At 43.6% G+C, this 18,244-nt stretch overlaps 1 non-coding gene across 1 annotated transcript; it reads right to left on the reverse strand.

The window, feature by feature from the left end:
* Nucleotides 1-5,983: 5,983 nt before the first annotated feature.
* Nucleotides 5,984-6,205, reverse strand: LOC136579388 (small nucleolar RNA SNORA73 family). The gene has a single exon (XR_010786860.1). It is a non-coding gene; the product is annotated as a small nucleolar RNA SNORA73 family (small nucleolar RNA).
* Nucleotides 6,206-18,244: the final 12,039 nt, after the last annotated feature.

Genomic DNA, 18,244 nt, shown 5'->3' on the forward strand with positions numbered 1-18,244 from the left:
ATCACATCTTCTATCCAAGCTAGAGGCGGTACAACAGGGTACTAGAGCCTCCATGCCCACCTGTATCACATCTTCTATCCAAAGTAGAAGAAGGAGATTAGCGCTCCAATGTGAGGTGGAGAAAAAGGCTTGACAAAGGCTGATGTTTCAGCCGAAACGCGTTGCACCCTGTGAATAAAGAACCTTTATAAACGTCATAACCTGGACAAGCCTTATTTCTACGAGCTGATCTGGATCTTCAGGGGTGTCATTTGCACTGACACCCCTGCTAAGTAAGTTCCTTCTGCCTTCTCATTTCGTCTATCCGATCACTGGAGCACAGGTTTTTTTTCTAATTTATTGTCTACTATCTTCTATCCAAGCTAGAGGCGGTACAACAGGGTACTAGAGCCTCCCTACAAGGGGTCGGTTCTCCATAATAAATGGCTCTTTTGCTCTGATATTGTAATCACTTATTAATGACAACGTTACAATCACAGAGAAAGTGTCATCCTGATAACCTGTAGGGGAGGGATACTACTGACAGTGAGTGTATGTGTGTGTATATATATATATATATATATATATATATATATATATATACAGAAAGGAAAAAAAAGGTTAGTGCTGACCCCCTTTTTTCCTTTCTGTACATATATTGTGAAGTTTTGGCTGCCTTCACTGGGTCGTGCACACCTGCCGCCCATTCACCTCCTGCCCCTCCTATTGAAACATCTATAAGGTATCCTACCCTCCCTGGTTTTATTTGTAGGCTTAGTTCCAAGAGAAGAGCGTTTTGAGAGGTAGGAACTCAGCTTTCCCAGGTTGAGATAAACCACCTGGTATTAGAGTTAGGACCCATCTGAGAGCTTGGTCACCTGGACGTTGGTGGATGGGCCAATGTAGTTTGATCAAATGACATACTAAGAACCTTGCATTATTTAATGTGGTTAGATTATAGGTATATATACCTCTGATAGTAAATTTATTTTGCGTGCTGTTGCCAATCTTGGATTCTGCTTCTACTATATATATATATATATATATATATATATATATATATATATATATATATATATATATATATATATACTCCTTCTAGGGGAGGTATATTACTGACAATGAGTGTATACATGTACATGTGGCTAGGTGCAAAAACTGATACATATTTGGGGTGGCTGCTTATTATTATATTTGCACACAAATACGGCATCTGAAGCGTGTCAACCACACAGGTACGCCACTATTCAATCTGGCGACAGCGTCTTATGGAGCTACATGAATCCTCCTCCTCCAAGGTTTTGTCTTCTACCCTCTAATGTTCCCAGGCACTGCTGTCAGCCCATCAGCTCCCCATAACACAATCACTGCTACTGTATTCATATTACGAGCTTGGTTCTGGTACTGTATTTATGTAGTGAGCAGGGTATTAATATTGTATTTATGTACTGAGCATGGTTTTAATATTTTATTTATGTATTGAGCTTGGCTCTGGTACTGTATTTATGTACTGAGCAGGGTTTTAATATCGTATTTATGTATTGAGCTTGGCTCTGGTGCTCTATTTAAGTTATGAGCTTGGTTCTAGTACTGACTGTGTTTATTCGCTGAACGTGGTTCTGGTGCTGTATTTGTTATGAGTTTGGTTCTAGTGCTGTATTTATGTAATTAGCTTGGTTGGTTACTGTATTTAGGTTATACGCTTGGTTCTAGCACTGTATGCATTCACTGACCTAGGTTCTGGTGTTGTTTTTATGTACTAAGCTTGGTTCTGGTGCTCTATTTAAGTTATGAGCTTGGTTCTAGTACTGTATTCGCTGGACTTCGTTTTGGTATCATGTTTATTTACTGAGCTTGTTTCTGGTGCTGCATTTATGTTATGAACTTGGTTCTAGTGCTGTATGTATGTAATTAGCTTGTTTTGGTACTGTATTTTGCTTATAAGCTTGGTTCTAGCACTGCATATATTCACTGACCTAGGTTCTGGTGTTGTATTAATGTAATGCACTTGTTTGTATTGCTGTCTTTATTTTATGTTATGATCTTCATTCTAGTACTGTATTTATTCACTGGCCTGTTCTGGTGCTGTATCTTTGTGCTGAGCTTGGTTCTGGTGATGTATCTGTGTGCTGAGCTTGGTTTTGGTGCTGTATCTATGTGCTGAGCTTGGTTCTGGTGCTGTATCTATGTGCTGAGCTTGGTTCTGGTGCTGTATCTATATGCTGAGCTTGGTTCTGGTGTTGTATTTATGTATTGAGTTTGATTCTGATGTTCTATTTAGCTTGTGAGCTTAGTTCTGGTATTGTATTTATGTAATGAGCTTGTTTGTAGTGCTGTATTTATTTTATGTTATGATCATACTAGTACTGTATTTATTCACTGACTTGTTCTGGTGATGTATTCACATTACGAGCTTGGTTCTGGTACAATATTTATTCACTGAGTTGCTCTGCTGTGTGTATGGTCCCTGCTGCTTTCTGCACATGCAGAATACAGGCAGACCACCTATCAGTGCAATCTTCTACCTATTTGTCAATGTCTGTCTGTTTGTTGGAGCATCACGCACAAACTGTATGCCCAGCTGACATGACATTTTGCACATAGTATGATCTCGCCCCAGAGAAGGTTAGAGGCTAAACAATATTCAGAAATGTTGTTGTCTTGGCAACCTTATTTGCATTTTTTTTGCCTTTGCTTGAATTTTATTGCAGCGACCTCCAAATGGATTCTACGCACTCCATTTAGTATTAATTATTTCCAACAAGTAATTCCCACTAGAAGAGCCGGACTGAGCGCTGGACATTGGTGTTTCAGGACGGCTCTTTAGCCCCAGTCTGCCCCCGGTGGAGCCACCAGTCATCGGCCCATTGTGTCCTTCCTAATTCTGCCTTGGATGTCCGTGTGGATAACGATCCATCTGCAGACAGAAGACATGGAGCAAATCTATGAACAGCGGTCCTCATTTATCACAACTGTCTAACAGGAAATCAACAAACAGTGAACCACAGTTTTCGGTTCCCCCAGCAACCAATCACAGCGCAGCTTTCGTTTTGCCTCAGCAGAATAACAAATGAAAGCTGAGCTATGATTGGTTGCTATTGGGAATGAAAAATGCCAAATTTTACTCAAATCGGACCAGAACAAGGTTGTGTGTTATAAGCATGCTGCCTCATGTTGTAGAAGCCACCATTATGGCCGGATGCACAAAAGGGGAGGAGGTATTCATTCCCAGAATGCCAACGATTCTGTCAGACCTGCCATTCGATTTCGAGCGTCTTCAGTTCCCGGTTCGTTTGGCATTTTGCATGTTTGTCAACAAAGCCGAGGGCCAAAGCTTGAAGGTGGCCGGAATTATCCTGGAGGGGTCCTGCTTTCCCCACGGTCAGTTGGACGCGCCGTTTTCAAGAGTTGGGAATGGAAACCTCGTGCATCAAAAGGCCTCACAGTAAAAGTTACAGAATAAAAATGGTACATGCCAGGATCGGTGAATTTGTCTATTTTATGTTAATACATTCACAGCGCATCAATCAGCATCGGCGCTTCCACGTATTTATGCGGATGTTCTGGTATCATCTTTTCTTACTTAATATGTCCTGTTTGGTGTTGCCTGCGTTCTGTATCGGGTACCCGGGCTAGTATATATATATATATATATATATATATATATATATATATATATATAGCTTTCTTCTTTTGATGAAGGGGGGGGGGGGGGGGAGGTGCCAAAAAAAATTCCACACGAGGTGCCATCTAACCTACAGCTGGCACTGGTGATGTGCCACACGGCACTGTTAGATATGATGGCCCTTTAAATGACACATTCGGCTATACTACATCTATAATTCAATCTAAACAGCAAACGTTGCAAAATTATAAGCTTGAAATGAATTCTTTTCAAGAAGAACATGAAAACCCTCATTACAATCAGCCAACAGAGAGTTATATATTCGTGCCCCTGTGAAGTGGAGACTGTAGCAGCGTATGTGTACAATATCGGATTAGGAGGCATTGTCAATTCCAGGAAGATCGGAATCCAACAAAGATCGGGTGATAAAAAAGTGCAGCAAATTAGGATGTGAAATGCTGCGCTCTGAGCGGCGGGATGTGAGGCGTCACGCAAACAGGACGCTTTTGTACTCCAACAACAGAAGCATCAGAGCTGAGCAGAGCGGCGCTGATAACGTGAATTAAAGAATTAGATGGATCCACAGAGACATTATACTGTGTAGGACCGTGACCAGCCTTAACAACGTGCAACCCATGTGATCACAAAAGGCAGCGGCCACCAGTGTATACGGGGCAGCTACATGTAGGCTGGGGGCAATCACCTTCCTTATGTCCACTTGGCCAGATGAGCAGCAGCGTCTTGTGGAGCTACATGAATCATCCTCCTCCTGGATCCGTCTCCTCCCCTCTAATGTTACTCAAACCTGCACTCGAATGCCGTGTTCCTCGATTTTTGAGAGCTCTCCGTTCTATTTTTGCATTTTCATGTTTTTTAACACACCTCCTCACTGAACACAATGATGGGGTGTATTAAAAAGTGCTGTCAAATGCTGTACCATGCGTTCAAAAATGCCACTTGAAATTGCGGTAAAAATGCCACAATTTGAAGCTACGCTTTCTGAACGCAGGTGTGAGAGTGGCCTTAGGCTGTGTTTATGTTTTTGTTGTACTTTTGAACCGCAATTAAAATAAACACATTTTAAAAACTGCATGCGGTATTCAAAGACCACGCACATTATTAGGAAACTGCATGTGTTTTTGATGGATTTTTAATTGTGTGTAAAGTGTGCAATTATATGCAGTATATACAGTGAGATGTATTATTACTTATACCAGTCATAAAGAGAAAGAAATAGATAGATACCCCAGAGCCCTTTACTGTGTGAAGAGACTTGCAGGGCACGAGACGCTGTACACTGTGCAGGAGCGCAGGGAGATGACATCATCATCAACTCGCTCTAGTCTGTGCCATGCCATGCGTGTGTCTGCGGCCTGCCTGTTCCTCTCCTCCCCCTTCTCTCCTCCTCTTCTTCTCTGCTGCTCTTCAGCTCATTCTGTCAGACGCACCACAGCAATCATGCAGCTGGCAGTGACACCAGCCGGTAATGCACTCTATGTGCATTTGTATATGGTGGAGGGTGCCTCTGGGCCCCTTCAGTGCAGGGTCCAGTTGCAATTGTGACCCCAGTGACCCCTGATGGTACACCAGTGGCTTATAGCCACAAAAGGAAGAAACGTGATGGTTACAGAGTGCATGTAAGGCACAAAGCTTGTTGGTTACATTGTACTGGCCCTGGGGGTCCATTAGGGTAGCCACACAGTCACAAGTCCTGCAGCACCTGGCTATGTGCTCATACTGCGAGGTAGAAGGTGTCGTACATTTGAAAGACCCTGTCTTTCCATTTTCTTCACAAGCTTAAGCTAACTACTTGGCAACAGCTGGCAGTTGATTGGCTGTGTGTCATTCTATCCCTGATTGATAGAGGGGAAAAGGTCAGAGCCAAGAGAAAAGTGATCAGGGCAATGCGGAATGTTGGGAGGAGTTTGGAGAAAGTGTGGGAGAGAAGACAGGAAGTTAAGGAGATGTTAGAGGGAGTAGTGAGGAGGTTGCTGGAGGAGAAGGATGTGAGAGGAGGTGCACCGCAGTGTGGAGAGGTTTAACATTGTCCAGAGTCGGAAGCAAGCCTTTACAAGCTTCCAAATCAAGCATAATGTGGAAGAGAAAGATTGGGACCCATCTACACAACAGTGAGTTGCATAAGCCTCTTTTTTTTTTTTTCTAAATTAGAAACAAAGCATTAACATTTTAAAACCACTGAACAGCAAAACTAGTACAAAGGCTACACCCAAATATTGGGAACCGCAAAAATACATTGAAAAGGCCTAGCAAAACAAACGGCATGAATTTTAATTGTCCAACATACATTTTGAAATTTCCCACTGAAGGTGAAGTACTGAACCCTTAATACACAGCTCTGCCACCTTCCAATTTGTCTACAAGCGTATCCTGCATGGTTTGTCTCCTCAGTCACCGCCCGAGAGCTCAGAGAAGTTGTAGGAATATACAGGACGCCGTCCGCACCAGCCAGGAGACCGGGGACTGACATTATCTCCAACGTTGTGGAACGGGACTGTACGTCACTGCGCCCTGAGACGCTACGCTCCCATACGTCACTAGGACAGAGACTGTGGGAGCAACCCCACAGGATATCCACGTTGGTGCATAAGCCCCTTTTAATGGTAAAATTAGGGAAAGTGAAAGAGGCCCCTTCTAAAATAACTTCATAAACTGCATAGTAATCTTCAAGAATAACTAGATAACTAGAACTGTGGGAATTCTTACTGAGTAACCTTTAAATGCAAAGAGAGCGTTGAATTCTAAACTGTATTGTACTAAACTGGAATTTGGAGCAACGTTATTGTCTAATGCAAAGTGATACCTCTGCCATTACTGAAGAACTGTACCTCTTGTTTTCTAAATGTTACAAAAAAGCTGAAGTAAATTGAGTACCTCCAGTTTGCAAATCAAAGATACCAGGACTCGTGTCAATTATTTCTTCATTATCTCTTTGAGTCCGTTAAGGAAGAGGTACTGGCGTCACGTGACAAACCACCGTTGATAATTGCTAACTGTAGGAACCCTTTTGCCACTGTGTGTGACCAAGCCAGGCCCTCTGCCACCATTGAAGGGAGACATCGCAGGGCCAACCATGACATCCATCTTATTTACCTGTGGTTTCTCCCACATTGGCGCTACTCCACTCGGATGCTGTAACAGTAGTGGGACAAGGCTTGGAGGTCATATTATAATGTATGTGATTGGTTCTGAGTTATAGTTGTGGATGCTGAGCAGAGCGATGCACAGGTTCTGTAAAGGGTGGAGTCCGAGATTATAGTTGAGGCTACTTCACATGCCTCGTGGTTGCTGTTTTGACATAGTTGCAGAGCTCAGCAGTAAGCTAAAGGTCAGGCTCACACAAACGGATTTGAATAGTGGATTCTGCGATCGCCGTCCATGCACAAGATCTGTGGTAAAACACGGGCATTGTAAGGAATGTGTTTTCGATTTTACCTTCACACTCGCGGGTACAAATTTTGTATTCTGTGAGCGGAAGAAAAATTGCAGCATGCTCTATTTTAGTGCAGATTCCACGCAGACAGCCTACATTGAAGTCAATGGATGCAAGTGTCCCATGGCCCATATGCAACCTGGAAGTCAGCACTGTGTCAAGACCTGGAAGAGCTGCTGAGTGGAATAACTCATTATGTGTAACTGGTGGTGCTGTATGGTGGTCAAGTGAGAGCCCTTTGAAAGTAACAGAGACTGTAACTAGTAAGCCATGTGCCCTGCAAAGAGACTGTTTACTGCACACTATAACCACAAAGCTAAATGTCCTCAGTGATAGAGACTGTAACCCTTGCAGATGAAATCACCTCGACTGGTTCTTTAGATGGACCAGCAGGCACTAATCTCTGCAACCAGTTGTCCCTGGAGTACAACATTTCATTAGGCAGGGCTTTATACTCAAGGAAAGCCCATCGGTTGCAGCCAATTGCCAAAGAGGTACCGCAGAGCTACATAAGTAACTTACCTTGCCTAATTCTCTAAACAATGAGATAGGAGGCAGTTTGGTTGATTACGGCTCACTGAAGGTATAACAGGTCCAGGTCAGGTGATTGCAGAGCCCGTAGTTGGAGGCTGGAGGGAGAAAAGCAGCGAGTGTTGCATTTTCTGTCGATGACTGATTCCCTCTCTTTCCAGAAGTCGTCTCTCTCCTTGGCCTTACTCTCTGCAGGATAACCCTTCTTCACATGGATGGGGCTCTAGCAACTTAGCTCTCACCACAAGATGGCGCATGCTTAAAGCCACGCACTTCCTGTTTCAACTCTTGCAACACTGCTCCACTGCACTGTCCGTCTCCCGCAGCCGTCATAAACAGCAGGGCAGATTTAAGGCAACATTTATCTTAATAACGTTTGTAACAGAGGTTTTCAGCCTGCCATAAAGGTCCCTGATACAAAGAGACTGTTTACTGCTCACCACACCTGCCAAGCAAAATGCCCTCACTAACAAAGACTGCAGCTGACGACTTCTGAGCCATGTTAGAGACTGTAGTCACTAGTGGCAACCATCAGGGTTACAGCGCTATTAAGAGACTGTGTAACTGAGTGTCTTTCTAAAAAGCTGTAATTGCTGTGCTCAGTGTGATCAACGGGGACCATAACCAGCAAGCTGTGTGTCATCATTGTAACCACCAAGCCGTGTACCAATACTTTAACCAGCAAGCTGTGTGCTATCTCTGTTCAAACCAAGTTTTGTACAAGTACTGTAACTACCAAGTTCTGTGCCATAAAGAGGCTTGGTAACCATCAAGTTTTTATCTATTGTGACTGCAACAGCTTTGTGCCTCGTATGAAGCAAAATTTTATTACGTTTCCACTAGTGTCTGCTTCAGTTACTGCGCCATCCCTGAATGGTGCCCTGCTGGTGGGTCAAGGAACACACATAAGAACTGACCCTTTTAAATGCTATTACAAAAATGTTCAAAAACCTTCAGCTGTGTGTGCCAGCTTTATAATTTCCTTCTTTAAACCTGGATGCCAAGCAGCAATCGGTAACAACCGGCCCCCCTGTTAGTGCCCATTACCAGAGGTGTAACTTAAAGCTCATGGGTCCCAGTGATAATTGGCATTAATAATAATGGCATCATCTTATGTGGCAGGGCGCCCCCTCAGGTACCAGGGCCGGGTATGACTGCCATCTTAGGAGTCCTTATAGCTCTGCCCATGGGCATTCTCCTCGACTACAATGCTAAACAATAGCCTCAGACACGGTGTGCGGTGGATTCTGCCGCACTCGTTCGCCGCAGTGAATTATAGGAGCCCGGCGCGGCCCCTTCCTGGTTTTGTTGTTCGGAGATGAGAAACATATAAGAGTAATAATAATCGTTCCTATAAGACGCCGCTTCATTAATTCCGCAAATGAGCTGTGATAAGCTTGTAAAAAACGCCATAAACCCGGCGGCCGCGGATATCGCCATCAGCAGTCTATGATGAGAGAACAAGGAGCAGGAATGCTGGATTATCATAATGTTTCCCCATTACCTGCTATACCCTCACACGTTATATAATGGATATGGTGGACTACTACCCCCAACCTCCAGGGATGAGCTTTATCACCGTGTAATCCATGCCTGTAAGTAAGAACAGTAGCATACTTGTAGACATTCTGATATCAGAATCTGACAGGTGTACGGAGATAAGCGGCACCACAAGCGAGCTGCTTCTCTCTTCCTGCAGGAGCAGTATGTCACATGTCATACCTCACACCTCAGCTGCTGCAAAACATCATAATTCCCACTTCAGCTGCTGCAGAACATTGTAATACGCATCTCGTCTGCTGCAGAACCTCATATTACACATCTCAGCCGCGTATTGTGAATTATATGATTGTAGAAAAACATCCAGCGGAAGAGGATTCTGCGGACGGAAACAACTCATCACTGAAAGGGGTCGGAGGAGGATGTCAGGAATCCTTCTGCCCAACAGGCTGCACAGTCAGCTGAATACAACGCTGGGGCTCCAACTAACGTGTCCGAATGCACAACTCGCCGTTCCTCCGCACGGATGGTATAACAGCAGGCGATGAGTTCCAGCACCATTGTGTCTGAGAGAAACAGAGAGACTCCAGCGGGCAAAAGAGCGCAAAACTTGTATCACTGAGCAGCAGCAAAAACATCTCCTGGTCAGATGGATCCAGATTTCTGTTGCTGATGGGAGGTCGGAATTTAGGCGCAAGCAGCATGAATCGCTGACCCCTTCCTGTCAGCTGGTCAGAACATGTCAGCACCGCCATCTAATCTGCAGTGGCTACAAGCAGCTTCCTGTCGACAGGGGCCGGTATTCCTGCAAAGTGATTCATCATCTAATGGAATCTACACCACAATGAATTGCTGCCGGTCTGAAGACTAAACAAGGTCCAACGTGTTGCTACCGTGTTTCCCTGAAAATAAGACAGTGTCTTATATTAATTTTTGTTCAAAAAGGTTTAACTTTTTTACCTGTATAGCTGCCTGGACACCATTTAAATTGACTTTTTAAATTAACTGTTAGCAGGGCTTAATTTTGGAGTAGGGCTTATATTTCAAGCATCCTCAAAAAGCCTGAAAAATCATTTTGCATCCACAAAAATTCTGGAAAATCATGCTATGTCTTATTTTCAGGGTATGTCTTATTTTCAGGGAAACAGGGTGGATGGAGGCTAATAAAGTGGCGAGTCAGTGCATAATACAGCAGAGCCCACGTGTTCCTCTCTCAGCGTACGGCCGCTCATATATATGAAATGACGCCAGCAGTGCTATGTTTAGGTAAATAGGTCGCCGTGTTCAGGCAGACAGTTATTTCTTGATCAATTTAAAAAGTTCAGGCAATACTTTTGACACAGCAGGAGAGCAAACGTTTTGGCTCCGCCAGGCACATCATATCAGTAGGTGAAAATTAATTGGCCGCAGATGAAAGTGATGACCCACATAGATCCACTAGGGTGAGTCAGCTGCACGCATAATTATTGATGAAACCCTTCCAAGACTATTGCGCTGCCGGCACCATCTTCCCGGATAAAGATGTTTTAAAAAATCTAAGATTTCTGCAATGTTTTACAGAAAAAAGTGTAATAAAGCAACTTAGGTAACAATTAATGTGATGTGCAGCGAACAAAAGCCAAAAAGTAGAGTAATTGGAAAAGAAAACTGTCAGTTCTCGGCACATGCTGCCGGCAGAGAATTAATAATAGTTTTTCATTAGCATTTTTCCCTTTGAAAACAGGATCCCTGCGCAAAAGCCATCAGTGCCGCACAATGCGCTGTAATTTACATGTAGCTGTGATTCAGTGCGTTCAGGGACAACACCCGTGAAAAGGTTTGACAAAGGCTGAAAATCCGGAGAAATGATACATTTAAGGGAAGCATCATCTTATTTTCTTATTAATTAAAATATATACTGAGCAGCCGCTTTATTACCCCCCATCTAGTAGCGTTGGACTCCTTTGGCCTTCAGAACTGCAGGAATATTGGCCCCTGCGGACAGCAAGCTGCTTGTAGTTGCTGCAGATTAGATGGAGGTGCTGACATGTACTGACCGGCTGACAGGAAGGGGTCATCGATTCATGCTGCTTGTGTCAAATTCTGACCTCCCATCAGCAACTGAAATCTCACTCCATCTCACCAGGAGATGTTTCTCCACTGCTCAGTGATACAAGTTTGCCCGCTGGAGTTTCATCTTTTGTTTCTCTTAGACACAATAGTGCTGGAACTAGTCGTCTGCTGTTATACCATCCGCGTAAGGAACGGCGAGTTGTGCGTTCGGACACGTTAGTTGGAGCTCTAGCATTGTATTCAACTGACTGTGCAGCACTTCTTGGTCAGCACAATGTCCCCCCCCCCCCCCGTACTACCATTTTTTTGTATCACTCGCTAGACTTGGGCTGGAAAAAGGAGCTTGTCTTTGCTCCAAAACGCGTTGCACTCTACCGATTCTTTGCATTGTTGCCTATATCTGCATCTGTTTTACCAATAAATAATTGAAAGCTACCAGAATCATCAATTGGTTCTTTAAGGACGTTCCCGGATTTAGAGGAGCCCTGTTCATTATCTATGGGGCTCCTTTACGAAGTAAATGTCACTCCTCACTTCACTTGCATTCTCCACACCATCCTGTGAGCACAGAAGCGCAGGGTTCTTTTTTCCTCTGTTTCCTATTGTTGGTCAGAATGATTCTTGGCATCCTCCTCCGACTCTGTTCTCTGATGAGTTGTTTCCGTCCATGGAAAACTTGTCATGTGATTTTCAATTTTGAAAGGGTCGGGGGCTCTAATAAAGGACTGGGACTCTGAGGGCACAAAGGGCCGACCCTGCTGACGAATGTCACATAGGCTAAAAAAATACAAGCTTGGACATCGGAACTGCTGAACACAACTCATGCATGGAAAAAATTCTGCCATTCTGGGCTCTGAAGTCCTGCCCAGTAATATGCCGGATAGAGTGCCGCAGGTGCTTTCCATATACAATGTTTCATCTGAACACTAAGTTTTTCATTGTATTTATGCTAGACAATAGCTTGAACTCACCACACCACCCACTGAAGCTAAAGGACCATTTATAAAATACATGGATGCACTGCTAACCAAGAAAAAAGCCATTCTTTGCATTGACTCTCCACTCTTTGTAATAGCCCTGTACTTTGCTCCATTCTGCTTTCCATCAACCTGACCAGTCTCCCTGCCCCCCCCCCCCCCCACGCAACAGGATGCTGCCACCACCAGGCTTCACTGTAGCAATGATATTGGGTGGATGTTGACCAGCGCCTGGTTTCCTCCAGACAGAACACTTAGAATTGAGACCAGAAGTTCCATCTTGGTGTCATCAGAACAGAGAATCTTGTTTCCCACAGTCCTTTAGGTGCTTTTTGTTAACTCCAGACTGCTTTCATGTATTTTACGGAGGAGGCTTCTTTCTGTCCCCTCTGCCATAAAGCCCAGATTAGTGGAGGCTGCAGCGATGGTTGACCTTCTGGACGTTTCTCCCATCTACACACAAGATGTTCAGAGCTCAGTCAGAGTGAACATTGGGTTATTGGTCACCTCTCTACCAAAGCCCTTCTCCCTCTTAGTTTGATGGGTCTGCCGTCCCTAGGAAGAGTCCTGATTGTTTTTCCATGTAAGTATTATGGAGGCCGCTGGGCTCTCGGAAAATTTCAGTGCATCAAAAATGTTTTTGTAGCTTCTCCAGAGCTGCGCCTCCACACCGTCCGGTCTCTGAGCTTTACAGGCAGTTCTTTCCTCCTCGTGGCTTGGTTTTGGCTTTGATATGCATTATGAGCTGTGAGACTTTATATAGATGGGTGGAGTCTTTTGTGTTCAATCAGCTAAATTTACCACAGGTGACTCCAATCAAAGTGTAGAAACAACTTGGAAATGATCAAGAGAAATGGGAGACCCCAGAGCTAAATATCAAATCTCATACCAAAGGATGTGAAACATAGAATAGTAGAGTTGGAAGTAACCTCCAGGGTTATCGGGTCCAACCCCCTGCTCAGTGCAGGATTCACTAAATCATCCTAGACAGATGTTTGTCCAGCCTCTTTTTGAAGGTTTCCATTGAAGTAGAACTCACCACCTCCAATGGCAACCTGTTCCACTCAATGATCCCCCTCACTGTCAAAAAGTTTTTCCTAATATCTAATCTATGTCCCCTCCCTTTCAGTTTTATCCCATTGCTTCTGTGACAGTCCTTCAGATATTTGTAGACAGCTATTGTCTTCTCTCAGCCTTCCTTTTTACAAGCTAAACATTCCCAGATCCTTTAACCGTTCCTCATAGGACATGATTTGCAGACTGCTCACAATCTTGGTAAGTCTTCTCTGAATTTGCTCCAGTTTGTCTATTTTTTATTTTTTTTAATTGGGGGGCTCAGAACTGGACATAGTATTCCAGATGACGTCTCACTAAGGAAGAGTAGAGGGAGATAATTACTTTATGTGATCTAGACTCTATGCTTCTCTCAAAAGATCCCAGAATTGTGTTTGCCTGTTTTGCTACTGCATCACATTATTGACACATGTTCAGTCTATGATCCAAGACTTTTTCACATGTGCTGTTGCTTAGCCCAATTCCTCTCATTCTGTATGTGTATTTTTCATTTTTTTTGCCTAGATGTATAACTTTGCATTTATCCTTGTTAACTACCATTCTGTTAGTCACCACCAACTGTTCAAGTTTGTCCAGATCTTTTTGAATCCTCTCTCTTCCCTAGTGTTAGCTATCCCTCCTAGCTTTGTATCATTGGCAAATTTTATCAGTCTCTAGAGATGAGCGAGCACCAAAATGCTCGGGTGCTCGTTACTCGAGTCGAACTTTCAGTGATGCTCGAGAGTTCGTTTCGAGTAACGAACCCCATTGAAGTCAATGGGCGACTCGAGCATTTTTGTATATCGCCGATGCTCGCTAAGGTTTTCATTTGTGAAAACCTGGGAAATTCAAGAAAGTAATGGGAATGACACAGAAACGGATAGGGCAGGCGAGGGGCTACATGTTGGGCTGCATCTCAAGTTCCCAGGTCCCACTATTAAGCCACAATAGTGGCAAGAGTGAGACCCCCCCCACACACACACACACACTGTCAGCATAAAGATCGTTCTCCTCTGCCACAGCTGTAACAGCTGTGGCAGAGAAGAACGATGTTAGCCCATTGAATTCAATGGAGCCGGCAATACAGCCGGCTCCATTGAAAGCAATGGGCTGCTGGCAATCGCGGGATGAATTGTCGGGAAGGGGTTAAATATATAAGCCCTTCCCTGCAATTCATCCAGAAATGTGTAAAGATAAAAAAATATATATATACTCACCTGGTCCCTGCAGACGGAGTTCAGCGCGGCCAGCGGCAGTCCTCCTTCCTGAACTGCTCTGAACAGCTGTGAGTAGTATTCAGCAGCCGGGGATTTAAAATCCCTGCCTGCTGAATGAGCTGCCTCTAATTGGTCACAGCCTGACCAATTAGAGGGAGATTCCACTCACACACCCATTCATGAATTTATGAATGGGTGTGTGACTGCTGCCTCTGATTGGCTCAGCGGGACCAATCAGATGAGAGGCAGCAGTCACTCACCCATTCATAAATTCATGAATGGGTGTGTGAGTGGAATCTGCCTCTGATTGGTCAGGCTGTGACCAATTAGAGGCAACTCATTCAGCAGGCGGGGATTTTAAATCCCCGTCTGCTGAATACTACTCACAGCAGTTCAGAGCAGTTAAGGAGGACTGCGGCTGGCCGCGCTGAACTCCGTCTGCCGGGACCAGGTGAGTATATATATATTTTTTATTTTTACACATTTCTGGATGAATTGCAGGGAAGGGCTTCCCGACAATTCATCCCGCGCTCGCCGGCAGGCCATTGCTTTCAATGGAGCCGGCTGTATTGCCGGCTCCATTGAATTCAATGGTCAGTGCTCGTTTAATCGAGACGAGTACCGCGTGGTGCTCGTCTCGAGTAACGAGCATCTCGAGCACCCTAATACTCGAACGAGTATCAAGCTCGGACGAGTATGCTCGCTCATCTCTATCAGTCTCCTTTCAATTCCCTCCTCCAGATCATTTATTAAAATGTTGAACACTTTCTTGATACATTCTTCCACTTGGATGTGCAGCCATTTATGACCACTTTTTGAGTACGATCACTCAGCCTGTTCTGAATCCACCTAACAGTTACCTTATCAATCCCGTAGTTGGTCATTTTTTAATAAGTATTGTATGAGATACTTTGTCAAATGCTTTACTAAAGTCAAGATATACTATATCCACCACATTTTCCTGATCAACCCAGTCAGTGATTCTGTCATACAAGGAAATTAGATTAGTCTGGCATGATTTGTTTGTTACAAACCCATGCTGGCTCTGGTTAATTACTCCATTTTCATCCAAGTACTTGCATACATGCTGTTTAATAATTTGTTCAAAGATCTTTCCCGGTATAGAAGTCAGGCTCACAGGCCTGTAATTTCCTGGATCCACCTTCTTTTCTTTTTTGAAGATAGTGATATTTGCCCTTTTCCAATTTTCTGGGACTTCTCTTGTTCTCCAGGAATTTTCAAAGATTATGGCGAGTGGTTCAGCCATTACCTCCACTGCTTCCTTTAGTATCCTAGGATGTAATTCATCTGGACCTTGAGACTTGGATTCATGTAAGTTAGCTAAGTGTTCCTTCACCATCTCTCTGCTTATAGATAGCAGGCATTCTTTTCTTCCCCCAATAGCACAGGGAAGATCAGTTGATGTTACATTAACTTTCCAAAAGAAAACAGATACAAAATAGGAATTTTAACAGTTCAGCCTTCTCAGCATCATTTTTAACCAATTCACCATTTTCTTCCAGTGTGAATACTTATGTCAATGCAAAATGATAGTTTTTCACTTTTTAAAAATGAACAAAGATTTATAACATTCTGTTTTCACTTTGTCATTATGAGGTATTAAGTGCAGAACGATGGGAAGAAACTTGAATTGTATTTTCTTTTTCCACAAGGACACAGTGTAAAAAAAATGAAAGGGTCTGAAGACATTCTGAACACACGATATCTTTGTGGGTACAACGATAACAACCATAACTGCAAAAATTGAAATGAGACTGAGAATGTTCATGTGGCACATAGCTAATAAACACAGCTCAGCTCCTTCCCCCTCCTGCCTTTCGCTGTATGACAACTACTTCACATGGCACTGAGCATGCCCACTACAGTCCTCTATATAAATCAATTGTTTGCTTAGAAAAACAGAACATCTTCCAGTCTGGATAGTAAAAAATAAAATGAGACATTCACATCCATTTATTGCTTTTGTTTCCCTTTAAAAACATCTCCAGAAGCATGAAGGTTGGCATCCATTACCGTGACCCCGATCCACCGTTTCATGTCATCGGTTTCTTATTACAGAACATTTCAGGCATGTTCATCTATTTTTAGTCAATTTCGAATAACACGAAAATAAATGAGACAACGTTTGCCGTTCAGAAAATATCACCGCGTTCCACTGACCCATTAATCATAAAGTTCACGGTCAAGTACTTTATAACAGTCACTGTGCGCTTGGGAACTTTCATTATGGTCTCACAACAAGGAGGGGAAAGGCTTAACTATAGCCAGAGCATAATGCACCATGAACCTCATTATTTGCTACAGCTAATTCCATAGTGAGATCTGATTATCATCATCGCTCTACACTGTCTGTAATCTGGTCACTTTCTTTAGACTTTTCTGTTGTCAACAGTTATTTCATTTTAATACACTGCAAAGCTGTATTCAACTGGGGATTCTTCTGGTCCGTCAGCAGAGATGCTTCTGAGGTCCCCCCTCCATCTATAGGTTCCCTATAACGTCATCTTCATTTTTTTGTACACACAGGATGTATCATAAGATCTTATAAGTTATTTGTGAGACATCCAGAACACATAGACCTTAGCGGTAACCAATGATTCAAAGTTACCTCCCTATGAGGTTGTCTTCTACAAGACATTTGGGACCATTATTTTGACCAGATAACCTAAATCTGAAAAATCTCTAAAGTAGAAGCTTAAAATATACATGAAGGGTAAATCGAGCAGCACTCTCAAATAACAGGGATTTGGGCAGTCTAGGAATGCTGAATATGTATATTAGTGGCAAAGTAACATCAAACATCCTAAGTGGACTGCTCATACCTATCAGATAGCCGCGGGGTGTTCAATCATCTGCCCAGCAGTTACTATCCTCAACTCCTCTATTAGCAGGTAGCTTTTGCTAGATTGGCAAAAGGTACCCAAGAACATTGGCACCACTTATCTGCAGGACCAAGAAAGTACCAAACCAGTTAAATACAAACTAAAGATTTTCTTTAGGAATCCCATGTTAGCTATTTTACAGTAAATATTGTGTAAAGGAGTATGACAAAGGAATGTATACTGTTTGTGCATATATGTTGTTGTTGATGATGATGACACAGTTATATATTGCATTGTGTTCAAGTTATTTGTCCTCTGTGCCTGCTGTCTTGGGTTAGGGATTTAATGTGGATCCACTGTGTTGCCCAACCAGTAGATGGATCAGACCGGCAGGGCAGACAGCCAACTCTAGAAACCCGGATGCTCACCACTGGAGGCGTGGCTTGGAATGCAAAGGGGACCAGGGGATCTAGCCCTATGCTGGAAGCAGGAGATCAACAGCAGAGAATTCACCCTGACAAGGGCGGTCCTACGCGGGAACCTAGGCACTGATTAACCCTGTCAGGACTGGTCATTAGGAAGCCAGTAAGTTGCATAACACCATGCCATTTGCAGAACCAAGGAGTGAGCAAGGAACAACAGGAGCAGCTGTGACACCTGCATACATCAGAGGACTCATACACCAATACCACAGCAGAGGCTGTCGGGTCTGAGGTCTCTATATAGTGGTCAAGAGATGACAAACAATCTGCAGCTCGGTGGAAGAGGCAGAACCAATTTAAGCATGGATGTGCTGGAAAAAAAATGCAATCACAGATTCAGAGAACGACGCCCACATCTGCCAGACCTAACACCTTGCACTATGTGCTGGTCCCTGATTGCCTAGAAAGCAGAGAGCGGTAGAGAGTGGTTTTCAACCTGGTGCTAGAGCAGGGCAGTTGAGAAAGTGAATGGAAAGGTGAATGTATAAGAGCTAAACTACACATCATGGAGATAAGAGTGTGCTACTGTGTATG

The sequence above is a fragment of the Eleutherodactylus coqui genome, chromosome 9 (genome assembly GCF_035609145.1).
Source record: "Eleutherodactylus coqui strain aEleCoq1 chromosome 9, aEleCoq1.hap1, whole genome shotgun sequence".
Lineage (NCBI taxonomy): Eukaryota > Metazoa > Chordata > Amphibia > Anura > Eleutherodactylidae > Eleutherodactylus > Eleutherodactylus coqui.